The 18,079-nt window shown below is 33.8% G+C and overlaps 1 long non-coding RNA gene across 1 annotated transcript; it reads right to left on the minus strand.

The window, feature by feature from the left end:
• Window positions 1-296: 296 nt before the first annotated feature.
• On the minus strand, window positions 297-3,177 carry LOC127874816 (uncharacterized). Its single transcript, XR_008047114.1, has 3 exons — window positions 2,987-3,177; window positions 1,817-2,118; window positions 297-1,577 (listed from the first exon to the last, which is right to left on the minus strand). It is a non-coding gene; the product is annotated as an uncharacterized LOC127874816 (long non-coding RNA).
• Between the last annotated feature and the right edge of the window lie 14,902 nt (window positions 3,178-18,079).

Raw genomic sequence — 18,079 nt, forward strand, 5'->3', positions numbered from 1 at the left:
GAAATACATTTAAGTTGTTTGATGATATTTTCATGTATTTCAACATTTCCAATGTCCAGATAAATACCCTATTTGTACCCATTGAAAACCTTTAAAACTTTAATTTTGCATTGTTATTTTGTGTTGGGCTTGAAGAAAAAAGATTGATCTGTATGCAAATGTTTAAATTATATCTCACAATCATAACAATTTCCAATTTATCGACAGTGGTGACCGGATTTTATCATTATTATATGATTATACCCGGTAAGTGCTTGTGATCATATTTCAGATGCCCAGGGGCCTTTATGGTTGGGTTAGGGAGGGGTGCTCCCTCCCTTCCTGAATTGATTTTTAGCTCCACTGGCCAAAGGCCAGTGGGGCTTATGTCATGGTCCTGTGTCCGTCATGCGTGCGTCCGTCCGTGCCTGCGTGCGTCCGTCCGTTCAAGAGATCAAAGGTCACATTTAGGGAGCTTTTTTGGCCAGTTCCAGTTAAGAGTGAGTCTCGATCTAGTGAACACTAGCTGTTCGTGGCTTACGCTGTTACTATCACGTTATCGATAACACGACTGGTCTGCTTTTCCTAGTCTTGAATATTTACAGATCGCCTAAAATGTCCATATCAATCGTGCACGCTGTTTTTGATCTTAGTTAAGAATTATATTCTACGATTATCCAAGTATCTCAAGAGAATTTCGTGAAGGCCATGTTAAATATATCGTATATATCATTCCAAAGTTATAAACAAGAGGGGGAGGGGGTAATACATCAATACCAGGTTATAATAAATTGGCATATTAATCATGATCGACACTATAACACTGCTCGCTTCGCAGAGTTAATTATCTGCGCCTAGCACAATACGGTATCTTTGAAATGTATTCAACATAAATCCTGTAGGTTCTGTAAATATAGAATATTTTACAAAAAGAAACGCTCTTATATACGCATCACATTCTTCAATATGACTAACAGAGCTTTATATCTTTCGGAAACCAGGGATTATTTCTTGGAGGTCGAATTTCATATCGTGAGGAAGAGTTTTAAATTCATTGTAAACGGGAATATCATTAGGATATTTCGAACTTATATCACGCATGTTGTCGATGCGTGATTTATACTCAAATGATTGTCGTCCATAGAAATAATAAGCTATTCGTAAACCAGTAAATACTTCGGCGACGGTATTTTCTTTTTCGTATTAAAACTGAAATGTAGTATTTTTTTTAACAATCCCATAAGTTGGTCCTTTGGATTGTTCTCTTTGTAGTGCCCTTACATCCGCTTCAAAAATTTCATGCCTTGTACATGCCAAGTTTGAGATCTGGAGCTCACTTTGTGCTGATATCTTATATTGTGCAATGTAGCGCTTTCTGTCATGAAGTGGAAATGTAGAAACCCAAACGGCGCACGTTTCTCTTAGCCGTTGTCGGTCGCAGTTTTCAGCTAGATTTAAATATTTACAAAGACTTTCGCATGACATGTACAGATTCGTCTTTTGTTCAATCAAGGAAAGCAGGCAATCTTCACATTGCTCCATTAATTTGACGACTTGATATTCCGATGCCAATGGTAGAATGATTGTGGCATTATTTGCTAAAACAATAAATATCCTATTAGATATGTTGAACTAAATGGTTTATTTTTGGTTTAATTGTATAACGATATAAAAGTATACGCGTTTTTTTTTTAAATAAACAGGATGGGTCTATTCGCTAAAGCATTTGAATAAAAATCAGTATAAAGAATTGCGGTGTAACCATAAAATCGATTCCCATTTATTCTGACATACTGTAGATATCAAGTTTATAACGGGTAGTCAACTAATCGTTTACCTGTAACTCGGTCCTTAAGATCGGGGTAAATACAACGGAGAAATATATATTAAAGCTTTCCAATCGTTTGCCTGGAAGGTGGATTTCATTCTGATCCTTTTCCTTCCAATCAGCCTGTAGCATAGCTCGAAACACAGGTGATGTCACCATCAAAGTGGCCTTGATGACAGGGATGCGGACGTTTTCTACAACCAACGTCATATCTGAAAACCCACTCGACTGACCGAACATACTGACATCGATGGCAGCTTTCGGAGGCGTAGTGGTAGATTTAACTACCGGCTTGAGTTAATCCATGTCTTCTGATATGAAACATACAAATTGTATTCAGTTGTAAAATATTGTAGTTAAATGTATGTGAGGAAAGAATATTTCAGTTATTGTTTGCCCAAGCCATTCGCTTACATAACATCCATATGTATAAAATGTGACAAAATAATACAAAACCTTTAACAAATTTAGATAGTTAGAATTCATCATAACATAAGTGGGTAAAACGCGAACTAGAAAAGACATACCGTAGCTATATCGTTATGCGATACAAAAAATGCAACCCTAACATTCTTTATAATAATTTATTTTTTTATATGAATGTAAAAGCTAACCACATATATTTAGCGATTCAGTTGTGTGATATCAAAAAAAATATGCTTGCTGTCTCAACAGTGTATTAGACATATAAAGTTGTAATCTGGAACATTTCATAAAAAAAGATGCGACTTTGTAACAGGGCTGTAATTACAAACTCCTGTGCCATGATCTAATTATATTGTAAATTTTATCAATATAATTCACAGTCGAAATAGTTTATGGCGATTTAATAAACTGACGAGGGCCGTGCATGAAGGAATACTTCAAAACCCCACTGTCCATTGTGTTTACAAGGTTTTTTATGAAGTTCAAGTTTTTTAACAAATTGATTCAACTGTGTGTGTGTTACCTCTGCGCACTGACGATGCTAAATAACGATTGGGAAAATGCCCTGTCTGATCGCAAAGCGAATCTGCAGCCTTCTGAAACCTAGCGCCCCAAACGGAAATATAAGCGACGACGTATGTTTGTGGCGCTACGTAGCGAACACAACGAATGATTCATATGTTAACATTAAATATCATACAGATTTACATCACCAAGCGATACACTTTATTAAACAATTAAACGAGTACATACCATCAAAAGTGTGTTGTTCTCCTTTGCAATAACCTTGTAATGTCAATTTCAAAAATCAGACGCTTTGGTATGCTCACTCTTTTTTACACTCACGATTTTGGAAGATTCCGTTTTGATAAATCTATTGATTTAACCGTCGGACGGCTCTGTAGTTTGGTTTTTATCTTAAATCAATGTTTTAACAACTTATGAATAATGACGTAATTGTTTAAAAAAGATTATATTCGAACTTTAAAATACTTGAAAGATAAAGGCATTGTAAATCACACTCTAAAAGTATATTGTGAAAGTAAAAAGACATAGCGACTTGTTTAATTATATGTATGAACGTCATCGAGAGTTAGAGCAAGACAACCTGTTTTGAATTTTGTACCAAACGCAAAATGAATGCAAATAATATTAATATCACTTACTAAATCCGTTATTTAATTTTTATTATTTATAATAGTGTTTTGAAGTTCGCAGTGTTTAACTGTCGGAATTATGGGTCTCCTGCTATTTAGTTCAACAAACCACAAATTTGCGCATCAACGTTCGTATGATAATAGTGAACTAGACAAACAATCTAATCAAAATGCAAGTAGAACCTCATCTGAAATAATAGTACATATTCTATATTAAGTGCAGGCCAACGCATATCAGATTTAATCAAAATCGTGCAGTCTCAACAAGCCGATCTCCACACATCGCCACTAAGCTGTCGAATTTGTATTCAGTTGCAAGTGGGACAATTGATAAAGCCGATTCTTCTAGAAGAAAAAAGAGAAATCACTCATATAATCATTGATATTAGAATGCAATTTACACAATCTTTTGTGCAGCGCATCGCTCAATGATCTTATGTATAGCTCGGTTTACAACTTATAATAAGAAAACAAATAATATAAATTTGGATGCAAAAGTGATAAAATTTAACCATTAGGTACATAGCAAATCAAGTGTTATCATCAACCCGCTGTCTTACAACATTCCACACCCTGCTATTAACACAACCTATGTGTCAACAACTGTAACATAACAAAAATCTTTAAACTATGACATCGGATTTTGTTGTAAATATTTGTTTCAAAATAAAAAACCATCGAATGCCCTACAATCTTCGGTTATGAATTGTTTGATGCTTCATAATCGCAGCTTTTCTTTTCTGGAAAGATCTGAATTTTCCCCGCACAAAAAATATTGTTCTGTGTTTGCTATTTGTGAATAACATCGATAGAACCCGATACAAAATATTAATTATGTTTTTATTTTATTTTTATTCTTAAATTAGTTTAATAAGAACATGCATTTATTGAAGTAAAATATAATGTTATTTAGTTTTGTAGTGTAATCGATTAGATCTAAAGCGATATAATATAATTGTTTGGCGCGAATATGGCATTCGACAAAGACGAAACTGAATTTCATTTAAAATCTAACATCACTGAAGTATTACAAGTTCGGAGTTTATTGCTTTTTACGATGAATACTTTACTAGTGTATGGAGATCTTCCAGAACCTAGAATTTCTTAAACATATAGAGGAAGATTAAATTTTAATTAAAGTAGTAGGTGGTAAATTTATACTTGAATGACCTTAATATTTCTGAACAATGTGCAAAATGCTGGCGCCTTATATTTGTGTTTTTGCAGTGACCGTTCCAAGGCGGTAACCGAAGTTTTAATCATGTTCGTGCATCAATTATGTACATGTCTGTCTTGTCTAGTGCATTTGTTTTGTATCTTAATATTTTGCATTTGGTTCCATTCCATAAAAAAGCACCGTTTGTTTCGTATTATAAGTTTTTCTCCTTTTCTCAATGTTGGCTTTATGTGTAAATGGGTATTGAGCATCCAGTTTGTTTGAATGGACTGTGCAATGGAAGTAACATCACAGTGGATGCATGTACATTATATAAACATATTTAAGCATCTCTGTGGCATATAGAAATAACTCAAATGAATACAGAATTTTACGTATTGTCTTAGTACGAAAACACATAATAAATATAAAACAGACGTTTAATGAGGAAAAATTGTATGTAAAATGGAAAGACTCCCAAAAAGGCGGCCTCATAATCAAATAGTTCAACTGTATAGCTAAATTTTTACAAACATTATATTCACATGATCTTTTTATTTTGATATTAAAACACAATGATATGAATTTTAACATAACAGCTTAGTGTTTTCCCATTTTCAGTGAAGATTGCGACCACTAAAACTTAAATTTAATATTGAATAGCATTTTGTGGCATTTCATCGGTGTGTGAATTGTCAAAAAATTACGCCAATTTTGTAGTTCTGCACTTCTCTCAACTGGTTTAAATCCCAAATGCATTACATTGAACGTTCGCTTAGAACGGTTTGATAGCCGAATCCATAAGGTTCAAACCTCTGCATGATTTTCAAAACTGGCCACACACGTATGCTAAATGATTGATACAGTCTTATTGATCAGAATAACGTAAACATATTTTGCGTGAAATACTGTGTACAGTTTTCAAATAATTCTAGGCTATTCACTAAACATATTCCGGAGCACTTTGACTGATTACTTGGCATTAAGCTTTATATTATTATTCTTATTAGTATTTCAACCATTGCTATGAGTTGGGTACATAATAGAAACAATTGTTGAACATAAATACCCGATATAGGTGCAAATTTAAGTTGAAACATTTTGACTGGTTTTCGATTCGGCTTAATATTATTTACACAATCATAGATATTAAATGTGAGTTGTTCAAGGCGAGATGAAAATCGTTGTTTGTGCGCACCAGAAACTGGAAGGCATATTATTTCTAAATTCTGTGAGCATCCAAACAATTCCTGACCGCCAATCCACTAATTTCTTTAGGATATTCAATTCTAATATAGCATATATTTGATATTTAATTTTGAACATATCACTGTCTTGAATATATCTCTTGATCATGAATAAAGCATACAATGAAACTCAACAAACCTATCAGGAGAGACATTCTTGATTGTTCAAACCCTTAAATGATTATTACTTGGATCTTCGCCTTGGAACGGCAAGCCGATCCTCACGCTTATCCCAGATTAAATAAAAAACCAAAACGTTGTCTAAAAGCATTGGTTGTTGCTAACAACTATGCATATCTTTTTTCCTATTAGTGGAGTCATGTAGATTTACTTAATGCATCATTTATCATGGGCTGAATGTAAGTATTCAGTATCAAAGGTTTGTAGAAATACACGGACAGTTACATCATGTTGTGTGTACATGCTAATGATAAAAAAATCAGTTTCCGCATTACTCCACAACCGCTTTGGTTGAGCCCTTAGATTTTGATCCGGGTTTAGACATCTATAAATCATCAATTTAATCACCACTTACTCAATAATTTATTGTAAATATCTTTTAATGTGTTAAAAAAACACAACAGGTTTTACACGTTAGTGAATCCAATGATTTAGCCGTTTACATATTACAGTTCGGATAAATTATGTTCAATCAAAAAATAATTTACAGTCTAAAAACGTACTTGTTGCGCATAATTGCAAAACGTAAGGATTACAAAGTAACTCATGAGCATTAAGCGACCATGAAGGTCATGTGTAACATGTTAATGCAATCGGAATATTTCGGACAGTAATTCTATCCAATCGAATAAAATACACCTTCTAACCAGAGAAGTACGACTTATGCTAATTTGAAACCGGCCGCAGTATGAGAAAGAACAGTGCTACATCACGCATTGGATCGATTCAGAGTCTGATCGGCCAAGATGGCGTCTACAGTTTCCTTATCCTTGAACGACGGGAGGTTTTTAACGAGTTGTGTGCGTTCTCTGAGTTAATCAACCATAGTTTCTTCGTCATGTTGGTTTAGGTAATGTCTGTCTTTCTTTCTATTTTGGCATGCGCTGTGCTTTCTTTACGTCTGGTATGACCAGTAGACTATGTTCACGACCCTTCGCCACTGTCATGGATGGCGTCGGTGTCCTGACTGTTCATTCACGCCTAAGACCATGAGGCTTGGGCGCTGAGAAAAAGATTTGGAAGTGGTTAGGAATCCGCGCAATCGCCATGAAAACAGATAGCAGGATTATTTTATATTTTTAGAGAACAATTTGCGATCTCATTACGACTATTGATTATACAAAAACTGACTGTTATTATCGTTGGTAGAACGTCAGACAAGTATGATGGGGTATTAAGTAATGTTTTATAAATATGATTTTCCGCCAAGCGATCGAGATGTCATTCGAATAGCAGTTTTTTTCAAGGTTTCTCCTAAAGGCACCAGGTGCTGGTTTAAACTTAACTTATCACTTAATTAAATGGCAACAATATATAGAGACGTACGCTTAACATCCATATCGTTTTGCAATATATCAGGTGAGACTGAGAATAAGTTAACGGCGAGGCTTGCCTTGCCGTTTTAATTCGCTCCGAACCTGATATAGTACACAACAATATGGAGTTAACATGTTTACCCATAAATCTTAGCCTACTTTTTGCAAGATATATATTTTAAAAAATCGCAACAACTGTAAATTTTAAGACAGAATGAATGTATTGTGTGACGTTTGATGTGTTTTACATGAAGTAATGAGCAGTTATTTTACTGTTTTTTTGTCTAATTTGAGTATGTCTTATATGGAGAGAAAAACATGTAACTATCGTTTGTCAGATGATGTTTTTGCTATGGCAGCAACTTGTTTTTCTGTTAATCATGCTTCATAACAAGCATTTTTAAATACATATTAAGATATTATCGCTACGACGCTGCATTGCTAGCTAGAATCTATAATGATGTTTGACTTTGAGGTGTTAATAATGACGTCATTAGTACATTCGCTTAATATTTGTAAATTTTGTGTTTTGTTGTTTGTGTGTTTTGTTTTTGGTCTAACACACTTAAAACATTATAAAGCTTGGTATGAACTAAGTTTTTAATCTAATTAATTTTTACCGAAAATAATGACTTCATAAGTGAGCAATATGACGTACCTCAAAACATTAACCGTTATATAGAGCATAACAAGTTACTGCCTGATCTTTTTCTAATAGATCAGGCAAGGCTTAGAATAATATAACGACGAGGCTTACCGAGCCATTATTTTATTCGTGCCGAGCCTGATATATTACAAAAAGATCAAGCAGAACCTGTTTTTCTGCTTATCATACCTCTACGTCCCCGATTTTTAAAGAAAAAATCGCTAAAAGCTGATATTTTGACGGGAAAGAATATAACTTTTTTCGTTTTACGTGTTAATAATGACGTCATGAGCACGCGCGGTTAATATTTGTAAAAAATGTGTATTTTTTGCTGTTTGTGTTGCATTTTGTGTTTAAAATATATTACATCTTGGTATCAAATTGTGTGTTTTGTTGAATCTGAATCGATTTTACTAAAAATGATTACGTTAAAGTTGATTCCGAGTATTATGACAATCCTCCACACATGACTGATATTATAACTTCCTCTTGACCTTGATATAAAATTTATATCAGGCAACGTTATATCAGGCAGATATCAATGCGGTGGTATGATAAAAATGCCGTCTGTCCTAATATATAGGGAACATGACTAATGGCTTGTATCACACGAGTTGATTGTATGACGTTTTATTTCACAAGCAACAATGCCGAGTGGGAAACAATATCACACAATCAGCCAGCGCGTAAGATACAAATCATTGAAACACCTGAACCATGAAATACTCCTTAAAGGATATACCTTCTTACAATCAGAAGAACATTACAAATCAACAAAGCAATACATGATGAATATATCATAAAAATAAACAGAACATAAAATTGAATGAGGTAAATAGTTACATGCTATAATGACGTCATAGTTACGTGTACATTAATGACGACATTTGTATACACATGGCAATGGATTTCACACGTTTGAGGTACGCAATTCTGATCTGGTACATAGTATTTTTATTCCCTTAAATACATCCGTATTTCAGTCCGATTATCTTAAGTAATATAAATAAAACATATATAAAGCACTTTTGTATTTTGGTCATATCAGCGTGTTGGTTTGCGAGAATTTTCCGGAGGAAATATGTTAGTTTGTGGGTAGATCTATATTGTATATAACTGATAGATTTTAGCACCAAAATCTTTACAACAAACTTCCCAATAAGAATCATGTTTTTTTTTCTTGATATCTGCTGAATAGAAAAACAAGTCGCTTGTTATCATGCGCGAGAAAAGATACCCATAATATAGAATGTGTACAAAATATTGTCTTTTTCACGTTGACTTACGTATTTCCGGTCTTTTTTTAAATGCAAAAGAAATGAGGTTATACTTTATACATTAATTTCATTGCTATGATAATAAATTATCAGTTAGCAGTTTAAATAAAATTACAATAACCAGAATTTTATTTTAAGTAATACGTTGAAAAAAATACTGAAACGTGACCTATTCAAGAGGTTACGATTTACGTTACGAAATTCTTGAAACAACACAGATCATTTGACTTGATTCAACATCGTAGCAATCAAAACAAGGATTTGTGATTCTTCGTCTGTTTTAAAGTGATATTATGGGCATCTAACAGTTTATAGGTGTCTATCGCAACCGTTGTTTATTTTTGGTGTTTTCACTTCATCTACACTTTTATTTGTTAATGCAGAATCAACATACTTAAACAATATCCCGGAAAAAGAAAAATAATGCACTTGAATATCAACCGTTCTTTCGTTTGACGACTGATCAGGCATGTACAATGTGAACCTAAATTTAGTTTTAGTGCAGATTCGTTCATACGACACAAAGACACACTTTTGTTTTACGGATCATTTCGGCTTACAGGACTGGGTGGGTCACGTAAGATATCGAATATAAAATATATTTTTATAAACAATTGGTAGCAAGATGCGTTGCAGATAATTGGTCAGTATCCACATTTTAACTAACTCTTTTGACCTGTTAATTGTTTTCAGCTCAATTCAACAGTAAAAAATGCCCATAATATCACTTTAATAAACAGCCCAACCAAACATAAGTTGCGTCGTTATTTGTAGTTCTACATTGCACCAATTAAAAAGATACTTGCTACGGATTTCTGTATATTTTAAACAATGGAAAATTGCATGGAATTCACAATAAATAACAAAAAACAAGTTTCACTTGTATCATAAAACCGCTTCAAACATTTACGTGAATTAAGACCTGACGAAACTAAATTTGCAAGTCTTAATTTGCGCAAAGAAGAACATGATGGACGATGTGAAAGATGCCTGAACCATCAATGGGGGTAATCAAAAACCGAAATCAAATGGGTGAAGTACACACTGTGAAACACGAAAAATACCAGGAATGGATAGACTTGCAATGGCCAAAACGCAGACAGTAAGACAAAAGAGTACACTCCTTTAACAGTATACATACATACATGTACTTTATGCTCGTGAAATATCTTGTGCGTTAAACATTCACGAAATGCTCGTGCAACACTTTTGACCAATAAGAAATAAATACCGAATTGTATAAAATGTAAACCGTTATTGTACATGGGCTCAATACACATAAAGCAAGCAATTGTAAAGCGGATTAAATTAATCCGTGTACTACTTAAATATTTATTGATATGTTATTCTATTTTAACCACTTCAATGTTTGAGGTATGAATTGCAAAACACTAGTTAAAATACATGTAAAAGTAAAATAATAATGTATACAAAAATGCTCAATTAAAACATCAGTGGAGTAGTATAACTTTATAACATGTTTAAATGTACCAAAGGCCTAGTAAGAAGCTTGTTACTTTTGCTTTCGACAATTTACGCCCCTGCACACGGGCTGTCGTGGTATTTATTAGATATTGCTTACCATGAAATCATTTTGATAATTTGTTGAAAATATAAATTAACTATTCAAAAAAGAATTTGATTATTTCGTTTTCGATAAATCAAGCACTTTAAAATGATATAACGTTTTGGAAACCACTTTTTAGCTCGACTATTATATATAAAATATATAAAGTGGAGCTATCCTACTCACCCCGGCGTCGGCGTTAGCGTCAGCGTCTGCGTCTGTGTCTGCGTGTGCGTGCAAATGTTAAAGTTTTTGTACTACCCCAATTATTTTCATTGTCACTTGACATATTGCTTTCATATTTTGCATACTTGTTTACCAACATGACCCCAACCTATTAAAGGGATCTTTTCACGCTTTGGTAAATTGACAAAATTGAAAAAAGTTGTTTCAGATCCGTAAGTTTTCGTTTTAGTTATGATATTTGTGAGGAAACAGTAATACTGAACATTAACCATGCTCTAATATAGCCATTATATGCATCTTTTGACGATTTTAAAACCTAAAAATTATAAAGCGTTGCAACGCGAAACGATTGAATAATTTGGAGAGTTCTGTTTTTGTCGTTAAATTTTGTGAAACTACGAAGATTGCTTAAATAAGGTATAAAATACGTCACGAATGTGTACTCGGCGGAATAGCTCAGTAGGCTAAAGCGTTTTTACTTCAGGACTCTGGCAGGACTCCAGGGGTCACTGGTTCGAAACCTGCTCCGGGCAATGTTCTTTTCCCTTTTTTAATTTTTTTCTTGATTTTATACTGGAGCTTTTATGATCCAATGTTTATATTTATCAATATATAGCATTTAATGAATAAGTTAAAAAAAATGCCAAAATCTGTGAAAAGGCCCCTTTAACAAGAGAAGACCACTGTATCAAGCATTTTTACATAATTATGGCCCCTTTTACACTTAGATAATTTGACAAAACAATACTTACCTGAATACCACAATGGATTCCACCCAAACGCCCCTACCCAGAATCCCTTCCCCCCCCCGAACCTCCCTCCCCCCATTTTTTTTAAACATCATCTGATAAATTACCCCACCCCACATTATATCCCCCTCTCACCCCCCATTCCCCCCCCAAAAAAAAAATATTTTTTTAAAACATCATCTAATAAATTACCACACCCCACATTATACCCCCCCCCTCTCACCCCCTACCACCCCAATTTTCCCAATTTTTTTTTCCTTTTTTCATTTTTGAAAGATCGTCTAATAAATGACAACACCCCACATTATACCCCCTTTCAACCCCCCCCCCCGCCCCCCAAAAAAAAGATTTTTTTTTCCTTTTTTTATTTTTGAAAGATCGTCTAATAAATTATTGAATATGAACAATTTCCCCATGATGGCTTACGTTATAATGTCAAGCACTCGAATAGTCGAGCGCGCTGTCCTCTGACAGCTCTTGTTACACAACCTGGTTAATATTTGCAAATACATCTCGCTTGAAAAAATTGACAATTTGCTTGTAAATGTATGTACATAGGGTATGTACATTTATTCGCCAATTAAACGCGCGTTTGTGTGTGTGTGTATCTGCTATCTGCCATTGAGTAAACTCTTACTATCAACTTTACTAATTTACTAATCTACTCTAGTCGTAAATGGTATTCAAGTAAATCTGTTCAATAATTTAATAGTGTATCGCATATAAAGAAATCTTTAACAGTATATGTTGAAAAAAATGACATTTTTACGTACAAATAACATGAAACAAACGTATCATCTACAAACGCATTGCAATTGCTATCGAAACATGATTGTAAAACTGCTGGGTGTTTTTGTACATACATGTGTGTGTTAATCTTTTTGTATAGCTGTCTTTGGTGTATATTACCATATTAGGTTACAGTCTGTCTGCCAAAGTTCATTTTATCTAGATTACGAAATGTTATCACAGTACGTACAAGATAAGTATTGATGCAAAGCATCAAAGGGCGTCGGGAATTTCCGTGTTAAAGGCACTCAATGAAGTTAAATGGAACGATTTTTTTCTACTGTAAATATTTATATATTGGCCGATTATTTTAAACAAAATAGAAAAAAGATACTGGGATAACTATTATCTATGATTTTGTGTTATAACCCCCAAATAACCATTATCTATGATGTTGTGTTAAGACTCCCAAATAACCATTATCTATGATTTTGTGTTGTAACCCCCAAATATTTCATAGTTCATTTTATTTAGATTGGTTTCCTTTTTTTACTGGCATCCGTGTGCAGTTTTCATTAATGGAACAGAACTGTATAGGTTTTTAAAAATCTGCTTCATCTTGTAAGTGTAATTTCATATTTTTCTCAACTTCAAGTGGAGATGATTCTGAACTTATTCTTACGTTGCTCATTTACGATAGGGGTTGAGTATTCATTGATATGAAAACACTGTAAAAGTTTTAATGTGTTAACGAACCCCCCCCCACCCTCTCACACATATATTTCATGGGCATGATAAAAACAAATAATGGTTACAATAAAACAGCATATTTATTTAAACTAAATGTCTACATCAAAACAAAAAGTTAACATAGAACACAAATAAAATAATTTGATTCTTCTGGGGCTCGAACCTTGGGTCTCTCACATGTGAAGCGAGCGTGTAACCACTACACTACGGAACCGCTTGAAAAATCACCTTCTTACAAAGATATCAATGAGCTATTAATAGTCGGTTTAAATGTAAACCCGGAAGTTTAAACGATGGATAGTGAGCGGGGTTAAAGGTCCATACCACTGGCAAGATACGGGTCAGGCCTGCGGCCTTCTTTATGTGGTTCTTAAAAAAAACCTGTAGCAGGACTTGATAGTAATGAGACTGGGGTGCTGTGATGGTGCTCCTCATTGATAAGCGGCTGCTTCCTTTATCAAGACTCATTATTACAATTAATAATACGTGTCGCGCTTCGCGCTCTATAGCGTCTTTATTTGTAACTAGGTGGTTGCTAGGATAGTGGAACAAAGAACTTTTGTTTTTATACAAAACCAGAAAGATTAATCGGTTCGCGTATTTGCCCAATCCCTGTGATCTTTTATTATTTCCCAGTCCCTGTGATCAGTTATTTATTAAAAGAATTATCTTTGCATTATTGGCAATAAATGTTGTAGTAAATGTAATAGGCACAAATGCAGTACTTATTTACACTAATTTACAAAAAAATCACCACTATGCAAGATATTACGACAACAAAAATATATACATTGATCCGTAAAATATCTTCTCCTCCCATAAGCGAAAAAAAAGTATTACATACTAGTCGCCGCACTTCAGTGCGACGCCAATGACAATGCTCATTATTTGAAATACCTTCTTTCTTAAAATGTAAATAACGAACCTTTGGATTTTAACTGCAAACAATATACGTGGTTTTACCTTCTACTATACTTAATATACAAATACACAAGTGTATTGTAACTGCGTAATTTAATGTGTACCAAATGTGCTTTAATAGTGTGTTTTGTTTTGTTCAAAATATGTGCTTTGTACCACCGCCTGTATTATAACTTTACTTCCATAAGGAGACAAATATATATTATTTTTAAATAACTGGAGACTAATTTCTCTTCTAAATTGTTATAAAACATAGCATCAAAATCAATTTCAAATAAAATTTAAACAATATACCAACCATTACAGGCACAGAACAAACTGGCTTTGTGAAAGGAAGGTTTATGGAAGAAAATGTTAGATGCCTGCTAGAAGCTATTAAAACAGTGAATATTAACAATGAAAATGGGCTATTTTTTCTCAGATTTTAATAAGGCATTCGACAGTCTGGATCTTGCTTTCATGATGAAAAGTTAAGTAGAATTTGGTTTTTACTCCGGATTCATTAATGACAATTCGTTTTTGCAAATATGCTAAGTCATGCATAGCAAACAATGGTCACTTTTCTGAATATTTTAGCATACAAAAAGGTGTAAGACGAGGCTGTCTGCTGTCTTCTTATATATTTGATATTTGTATAGAATTATTGGCAACTGAAATAAAAACAAATAAAAATGTTTCAGGAATTAGTGTGAAAAATACAGAAATTAAACAAATGCTGTTCGCAGATGATATATGTTTGCTCTTGGACGGATCCAGATTAGCATTTGAGACCCTTGTGACAACCGCTGATAATTTTTCATAAATATCAGGCCTTAGATTGAATAAAAATAAATGCACTGTTCTGCGAATATGACGTATGAAATTGTATAGTTTTTATTAATTTTATTTTTCTGTCAAAAAACATAATTTTTCTTGGACATCGGAAACTGCAAAAACAATAGGAATACCATGTATGATTAACACTGACGAAATGGCCGAGTATAACATCAAACCAAAAGTTAGAGTTCTAAAATTCCCTCGTAAAACGGCAAAAATTGAAAATGGGGAAAAACAGCTCTGAAAACACTCACTTTTCCTACACATAAATATGCATATGCAGTTTTAAACACTCCAGGCAATGAAATTATAAATGATATTTAAAAAAATCAATGTTTTCATTTTTGTGGGATTATAAACCATATAAAATCGCGAGAAAAGAAATTGTTCAATACAACAAAAATGGGGGACTCAAAATGATTTATGTTGATAATTTTCTAAATCAATATCGGTGAAAAGAATGTTATACCAACCAACTACAAAATGGACAAGAACTTACAGTGACATGCTTTAAACTAATTGCAATTTCTGTATCTTAAAATGCAACATAAAATCATCAAACGAAAACTCTTTGGAATTGCAATAAAAAAATTCTTTCTGAATGCCTAAATGGATGGTACCGCGCGAATTATAAAGAACATCAGACAATCATTAGGAAAGATATACTGTGGAACAATTCGAATATTTTACTACATGTATTTAAAAAACATTTTTTTACAAAACATGGTTCGATCAATGTATAACACAAATTGAACATATCTTTAACTACAGGAAGACACATTTTCATACCTTCACAGAACTTCAAGAATTATACGATTTGTCTCGTTTTGATTTTTTTTAAATATCATACGCTAGTTTGTTATATACCAACATGCTAGAAACAAAAAATGAACAATTAAGAAATCTCATACGTGCCACCCTTTACCTAATTAATTAAATTACCCTGACAACACAAATATGCACATTTATAAATGAACTCTTTAAAATGAATACAAATGTTAAAAAACAACAACAAACAAGAACAAAAAAGGGAAATGCTTTTTAATAAACAGTAGCCATGGGAATCAATATTTACTACTTATATCCCATTCACAATCGATTCTTCTTTAAAAGCGTTTCAGTTTATATATCTAATGAACATTGTTCCCAACAACGACAATCTTTTTAAATATGACATGATAGAATCTAGTCTCTGAGATTAATGTTCAATGTCTGTTGGAAAAAATTGCATATGTTTTGGCATTGTCCTAATGTTCACATTTTTTGGACCAACATTGATACTTATATAGAAACTCAACTTAGCATTTCTACTTATTTCAAATTGTCTTATGAATGTTTTCACGTAGTTATATTTTTTATCAACAATAGGAGCTGCTCAAACTGTGTCAATGTTATTGTATTACTCGGAATACATGTATTGCATATTTAAATGCAAACAAAAACGTATCCACCAATTTTTGTTAGATTGTTGGAATACAGTCAAAATCCGATGGCTCGTAATCGCTTGGATCGAATTTCCGGTTGGCTCGAACTCTCATCAAAGCACCGATGTTTTATTGCTATATATTCATATAAAAATTTGTCGGATGGCTCTTATTCGCGGGGCTCGACTTATCGGATGGCTCGAACTGTTTTCACAGTCCCGGTGACAAGTTTCAGACGCTGTTTTGTTCGGATGGCTCGAATTCTCTTCGGGTCTCTTGAAGGCCGCGTCAAAAGGGTTGATTAGCGCGTGTAAAAACTAGAACAGTAAACGGAGGGGGAAGACATAGCTGCGGCACATATCTCAAGTAGGATTGACGACCTCGAACGGGAGCGAGACAGCCTTCGGGAGGATCTTACTTATATGAAATCGCAAAGTATGTGGAACAATCTAATTTTTACTGGTGTGCCGGAAGTTGAGAGAGAGTCGCCTGATACCACAGAATCAATTCTTAGAAAACATCCTACAGATGCGCTTAAAATCGCACAGGAAACGGTGGCCTCTATCAAGTTCGAGAGGGTCCACAGATCGCCGGAGGAACAAACGCGTAGTAAAGCTCGCTATATAATTGCAAAGTTTGCATTTTTCAAAGACATCTGTGCATCGCGAGTGGAAACAGTTAACTGGTACCAACTACAATGTGTTTGAACAATTTCCACCGGAAGTGGTTGCCAAACGTCGGAAGCTGCTTCCAAAGATGAAAGAGGCTAGATCCAATGGGAAGCGATCGTGGATTTCGTACGACACCCTTAACGTCGACGGGCGACCAGTGCGTAACTAGGGAAACGACGGTGGAAAAATCTTCATTCTCTCGTGGAACGTAAATGGACTGCTCAATTGTAAAAAAAGTAATCCTTCCTTTGTTAATATTTTGTGTTCCTATGATATATGTTTTTTGTACGAATCCTGGTCGAATAGTTGTAGTGATATCGATTTGAGTGGGTACCTGTCTTTAAGTTTCTTTAGAAAATTCCAACATAAAAGATCTCGCAGAAATAGTGACGGCATTGTAATATTTATTGAAGAAGAATTACTTGATGGAATTGCTATTGTTAAAAATCATTATGATACAATTATCTGGGTTTAACTAGATCACACATTTTTTAATATCTCAGGAGATTTTTATATCTGTGGAACTTATATATGGGGAATTGATTCTCCAGTTTATAACACATTTAATGTAGATTTATTTGAATTTTTTGAAATTTTAGAAAATGATATTACTTATTGTTCTAAATTTGGCAAAGTGTTTGTTACTGATGATCTCAATAGTAGAGTTGGAAATAAATGTGATTATATTGTACATGATAACATTAATACTGATAATGCTGATGTTGATTACCACCCAGATATTGCCCCTGTTAGGGCCTCAGTAGATTGTTCACTTAATAATCATGGAGTAAGATTACTAGATCTATGTAAATCCACTTGTCTACGTATTGTTAATGGTAGAGTTGGCAATAGATGTACACAAACTTTTTATTCAAATAACGGTTCTTCTGTCATTGACTATTTATTGGCATACGAATACGGCTTTTCAAGCATATCCGATTTTAATGTTCACGATTTTAACGTATATAGCGATCACGCCCCGTTACAGTTTTCATTGTTATGTAATAACGCATCATCTGAGTATCAGTCTTACACCGATGTTAAATATAAGTGG

Source organism: Dreissena polymorpha, chromosome 3 (genome assembly GCF_020536995.1).
Source record: "Dreissena polymorpha isolate Duluth1 chromosome 3, UMN_Dpol_1.0, whole genome shotgun sequence".
Taxonomy (NCBI): domain Eukaryota; kingdom Metazoa; phylum Mollusca; class Bivalvia; order Myida; family Dreissenidae; genus Dreissena; species Dreissena polymorpha.